Here is a 6,870-nt window from a genome sequence, read left to right on the forward strand (position 1 = left end):
GGTTACAAATCAAGATAACCTCCATCTAATCATTTTCCACTTCTCACCTTTTGAGAGAAGTCCTCACTTTTTTATTGCTTTTGTAACTTTTTCTTCTTCTTCTTCTTTTTTTATTATTTTTTTTATTTTATTTTTTTATTTTAATAGCAAGCTCAATTATTAACCTAGAGTTTGGGCCCTCCACCTTTCGGCGCGAGAAATTCAGTGCTTGATGAGCCTAGAATCCCGGCTACTCAATGAAAAGGGTTTGTTATCCATCTTTATCAAGAATGAAAGCTTTCAATGCACTACTAGCCCAATTGGGATATAACCAATTCAATAATCAGCAAAGCATGTACCCCACAAATGAATGCTAGTGTGCGCCTGTGCAAGTGTAGAATCCTAGAGTGAATCTCAAAACAATCACAAAATCATGATGATGTGGACCACAAATGCAAGCAAGATATCAATCTTTCGAAAAATTTACTCCTAAATGGCATCCACAAGGCATACAAGGAGTATTGGACTCTCAAGTCAAATAATTTTTAAATTTTAAACAATATAGTCCTCAAAAGATTAAAATCATAGCTAGTTATGGACCAATCATAGAAAATTCCTCAAATACACAAGTTATCCTCAAAATTTTGAAGTTAAAGCAAATACTGCAATTAACACCATTACCCCCCAAACTTAAATGGCATAATGTCCTCAATGTGCAAAGAGAACAAAAGAAAGAGTATACCAGTGCAGCTAAGCAAAGAATGGCCGGGACACAAGTATCCAAAGTGGGTGGCATAACCCTCCCAAACTTGGGATTAACTGTGGTCTTGAAAAGATGACATTGGATAAAAGTTCATTAGACAACAAAGGGGATAATAATAGTGCACAGTGGACATGCAAGTGTAAATGGGATAAGAAATTGAAGTAAAGAGAGGAAAAAGTTGGTCCTGAAAAATTCGGGCAGCACTCTCTCACTGAAGTCACTGGAATGCACCTGATGGAGTCAATCACAGACAGATATATCAATACGCATATATGACATCCAAAAACAAAGTATGCATAAAAGAGAAATAAAGTATAGTACAGTATATCCAGTGTCTAGGCCAACAGACTAGCCGTAAGTATATAACAGTAGCAAAAATATGGCAGATATCATAGATATATAATAGGAGAAGAAGATATAAAAATCATGAAGAGGAAGTAGGACGGGCAGGGCGTGCTCCGTAGATGTCTCACGATAGATCTCGCAATGCGACTATGACATCCGTACGGAGTGAAGCAATATCAACCCGGATGGAAACCATGCCATCCTCCAGAGTCTGAAGACGTTCTCCAAAGCTGGGTATCTGAACTGGAGCCTCAGGTGCTGCTGGAGCGGGAGAATGATGATCCTGAGCCTACTCTTCATCATGAACGGGCGACCCAACTGAAGAGTGATGCTCTGGGTCCTCTGCGAGCTGCTTTAAATCAATGTCCATATGCATGGCAGTCGGATCGACTGGTACATCATCCGCTGCCTGCTCTGCTGCTATTGCAGCTGCTGCCTGCTCCATCTCCTCTCTCTCAAGCTCCTCAGCTGCCTCTGCAGCATCCTCCTGTAGACTCTTAATAAGAGCCTTGTAGCTCTTATCCCAGTCTTTCTTCTTGAACAAGCAAGCCCCAGCCTCAGTATGCTCCCGGTGTTGGAAGGGATAGTGCTGATCCCGCAATATCTGTATAATGAGATGGCTAAATGGGAGATACTTAGCCCGTTTAGGCTTGGCCTTGCTGATGTGATCAACATATAACTTCATCATAATGCTCCAGATGAGCACAGGAATGGATAACAAATGCCTTATATAGAAGGTGTACAGAGCTGTCAGATAGTCGCCACGCCTCTGTATCTTATGGCTAGCCATGAATACATTTCGGAATAGTACTGAATTAAAGAACCACAGGTCGTCTAGCAGATAAGTGCGCGTGGCAAAAGTCTCGCCAGCTGCATAGTAACCTGTGAATGCCACTGCCATGTTGACATAGGAAGGCCTCCATAGAGTAGGATATGTAGCCTCGAGATCAGGAGGGCAGATATGTGGACATCGGCAAGATCTGGATAGAGTGTCCACAGTGATACTGATAGGGTGGTCGTCAATGGTAGTCCGTAGCTCCCTCAGGTTACTCGGGGCAGGTCGGAGGTTTTGGAAGAACATTCGGACCAACCTCGGGTACACTGGATAAGTAACAGGCACTAATATGGCTGAAATGCCCCTCCGGTCTATGTCATCATATGCTGCTCTGGTAAGAACAGACCGGGAAAAGAAGTCTATATCGAAGACCGACTCATGCGCCACCTGAAGGCGTGAGTATCTTGGCAATGGCCGGTCTAAGTCCTAGGCTGGTTGAGCTGGTGGTGGTGATGGAGATGGTATGTGCTTAGCCCAGCCTCAGCATTAGCCTGTGAAGAAGATGCCTCAGTCGAAGACTGTAGTCTAGAGTCAGCGGATGGGGACTGAGGTGGAGTAGCCTCTGGCTGGTCCTGTATCTGCTCTGGCTCTAGAATGGGGTCCTGGATGTGAGATGGACCTGCCTGGTCGTCTAATCTCCGCCTAACTCTGCGATGATAATGTTCACGAGTAACAATCTTGACCCTAGCCATGGCCTACAAAATAAAAGAAAACTTAAAAAGGAAGACATTGCCGGTATAAAGAATTAAAGCACAGTTTATAGAATCATGTATGTCAAATAAGATAGACAAAATAGATAAGGAACATGAATCTATGCAAGTGACAGGAAATAAGTGACATTATGTGAAGCATGCTAGACAGTATAAGTATGGAATGCATCCAATGTGGAAAACACAGGCATTGGGCATGTATGAGATAGCATGAATCACAAGAGATGGTGTGTGAAGTGTGTGATGCAAATCTGTGAAGTTTGATCGATCATAAAAATGTGAGATCAATGTAAGTTCGATCGATCTTGAATAAGTGAGATCAATCTATTATAGATCGATCAGAGAAAAAGTTCGATCGATTGAACTGTGAGGTGAAATTTGAAAAGTCACAGATATGTGACGTGGATGGAACGAGGGCCTCATAAGCAAGCTCGTGGGCCCCTCTACACAACAAATCAACAATTTTGGTCACTTTCCTTGGCCCGTAACCCCCAAAATCAAAATTAAAATCAAAAAATATAAAACGATATATATATATATATATACATAGCTTCAAAGCTTCAAATATGGCAATAATCATCATCATAACATCTTAGATCTAACATAGAAAGTATTGATGCATGAAGATAAAGCTTGAATCAAAAGATGGAGTTTAAATCTTACCTAAAACCAAGATAGAAGTGGATCGAAGGAGAGAGAAGTGAAATCTGAGATCCAAGATGAGGGAGAGAGATTCGGGCACGGTGGAATCGTCGGAGCACTCACCGGAGATGGAAGAGATGGAAGAGTGGGGTTGCAGCGGCAATGGGAAGCTAGGGTTTTTTGGATCGATCTGAAATAACCCTTGGCCTCTATTTTTAAAAACATTCCCTCTTCAGTTTGATAGATCGAACTAAAATCTGAGATCGATCAAACTAGTATTGTCGTGACCCGGGTTTTGATTCAACCCAGTGGGTCAGTGATGAACTAAGGATTGACTCGATAACAGATCCAGATGCGGAAGCAAGAAACAAGACAATGGTCTCCCAAGGCATAACACACCTCTGAGACCCTAAGATGACCCTCCATGAGGTCACGGAACTCAAGGAAACAAGGCGCGGAAGTGAATGATAAACCTAGGTCTCTAGAGATATAAACCATCCCTAGGACACCAAAGTGACTTCCCATAAAGTCATGAAACTCAAGGAAATCACCGGAAGCAGAGACTAGGATAAAAAGGTTAAATGGTACCCTATGGCACCAATGACAACCGAAGGATCGAGATCTAGTTCAAACTAGACCACGTACACCATTAAATAGCTTGAACAAGATCGACAAGGTCAAGTGGGAACGAACGAAACAAAGTTAACCTGTTTAGGCAATAACCAAACAAGACCCACAAGACAGCTCCATTTGGGTCAACCGAAATGGAGCGTCGGTCTGCCGAAATGAGCCAGGAAAAGAGGAGAAATGAGCTCCCAGTTCGGTCGACCGAAGTGACAAACCAGTCGACCGAAATAAGCCTCGAAGTGAAAAAGGCTACTGGAATTAGGATTTTCACTGTTCAAATGAAACCACAAAGGGAATCGGTCGACCGAACTGGCATTTTGGTTAACAGAAATGGCTCGAAATTGTGCATATGAACCTGCTATGCACACGAAATGAAGAAAAGACTCTAAGTCTCATATGAATCCCCCATGGCATGTTCAATTTACATCATATGCTAATGTGTGATGATGTGAACATACACGCAAGTGTAATATGACCTTTTAAACATGTTACAATGGCCTACGGCCTCATTACATCACATTTACAAGATTTAACATGCCAAACCTCCAAAGTTGATAAAATATACATTTCAAAACAAAATGTGGCTCCAAATGAGTACAAGTGCAAATATAAACATGCTTGGCCCTTGGCCTCATGTTATACATGTTGAATAGAATGAAAAGAGTGTACTTATGTACATATTACATAAATGGAATGAAAGAATACAATTTTGATACCTAAGGCTACCAAATGACATCTCATGCTAACACTTGAATGAAATGGAAACTTGAAGATACAAGACATCCCAATAAACGCTAAGCATCACGAACCAAGTCTTCGTACCTGAACAAATCCCCCAGTAACTTCGAGGTGAGTAAACAAGTTTACTCGTAGAGAATGAGCATGCATCGACTCGATTTCTTCAGAGATTTTTAGACTGACATGTAATAGTTCAAGAGGGTCACGCCACCTAATGTCTATGTCAAAGGTTAGACACAGGGAGCATCATAAGCTACTTTAGAACAATGTTAACAAGAATCATGATATACATACATATATGCAATGAATCAGGTTTGGGATAATCCAAAGAACACGATAAGGCGGATGCTTGAAAATAGATCAACATGAATTTCACTTTCAATACAATTAAACAAGGTTTGGAATAATCTATACAACATGACAAAAAGCATACTCAGATACAAGTTAACAAGAATTACATTATCAATGCAATTAACATGGTTGGAGCATTCTAATTAACAAGACAAGAGTTATACACAAAATCAAGAACAAGGCATAATATCTATATAATTTGACATGATTGGGATAATCCAATTAACACGACGAGAAGTATACTTGTAATCAAGGACAAGGCATAAGATCTATGCAATTAAACAATGATGGAATATCTCATATAACAAGAAAGGAGGTTATACACGAAATCAAGAACAAGGCATAATATCTATGCAAAGATAAGGCATAAAATCTATGTAAGGACAAGGCATAAAATCTATGCAACTTATAAGATTAGAACATTTCATATAACATAAGAGATTTTTAAATCTTCAAGGAATAACACTTGAAATTTAAGGACTGAAATCAAGGATGAGCATAAAATCTATGCAATGAAACAAGATTGGAGCATTTCACATAACACGATAAGTTTAAATCTTCAAGGCATAGAAACATGAAATTTAAAGAGTGAAATCAACAAATGTGAAAACTTCGATATCGCCTGGATTAAAACCGTACTCTTGAGATCATTTTAGGGCTACTAACCCATGGGTACCTTTCCCCTAGTGCGCACTATAGTGTAGGAGGACATTCCCCCGTACTTGAACTAAGTCCTAGCCATGTCAATTCTTGATTGATATCACAAGTCCCAAAATCAACTAGGTTTGCAACCAAGATTGTATCAAAATACAAGAAATGCATTAACCACGTTTCATGCACAACCAGGATTTTGGAACACACAAGTCATGCCCTAAGTTCATCAACTATCATGGCATGTGAAATGTCAAGAAATCATAGTGTGCATCTATATAGACTAAAATCAAGATATATAGCACAAGAAATCATTGAAGTAAATATACCACAAGTGTAAAATTAATGATTTAGTTAGTTACAAAACAACACATATGTAATTAAATCATTCTAAGACAAATGTACAAGTTTATGAAGTACATTAATGAGACTAAGATACAAGGGTCACGATGCTTGATAAAAAGATACAAGTTTATGAAATACAAGTCCACTTCATAAATTTAACAAGAATTCAATATCAAAGCATGATTAACACGACGGAAGCATACATGGAAATTTAATCTACTTAAGGGATTAAATTGTTAAGATTACAAGGCAAGTCTAATGTCAAGTTACAAGTTCACTTCATAGTAGATACAACCATGTGATTTAAGTTCCATATAAAGGAAATAAATAAATATAAGTTTAAAAACATATCCGATTATTCTCAATTTGATACACGTGAAGGAACTTGTTAAGGAAATCACGAATTCCAAGTTAGAAACTTAATCAAGACAAAGGAATCATTGAATGGATTTTAATTAATTCTTTTAATTAAAATCTCTAGATTTTGAAACTCATCTAAATGATCTCAAATTAATATATGTCATATAGCATGCCAAGACTTGATTTACTAGCACGATATAAGTGATTTCCATGCAATGTACGACCATGAGTATTAAATTTTAATACTAGAAAAATAATAAATGAAAAGTTTCAAAACTTAATCAAATATTCTAGATTTAATATATGTGAAACTATATAACATGCATATCAAGAGTCGGAATTTCAATGGAGTGAATAGTACACTCGGAATAAATTAATTAATCAAATTAATTAAACATTACTAGATTTCAAAATATCTCCTGTTTCTCTTAATTTAATCTATGTTGATGAGCATGCTAGGGACTAATATAATATTCTAACACACATTGATTTAAGCTAGTTAAGGCCACATGAATTAATCTTTC

This window comes from Cornus florida, unplaced genomic scaffold, assembly GCF_030987335.1.
Source record: "Cornus florida cultivar Cherokee Brave unplaced genomic scaffold, ASM3098733v1 CherokeeBrave_3.0.0_Hap2_Chr07, whole genome shotgun sequence".
In the NCBI taxonomy this organism is placed as follows: domain Eukaryota; kingdom Viridiplantae; phylum Streptophyta; class Magnoliopsida; order Cornales; family Cornaceae; genus Cornus; species Cornus florida.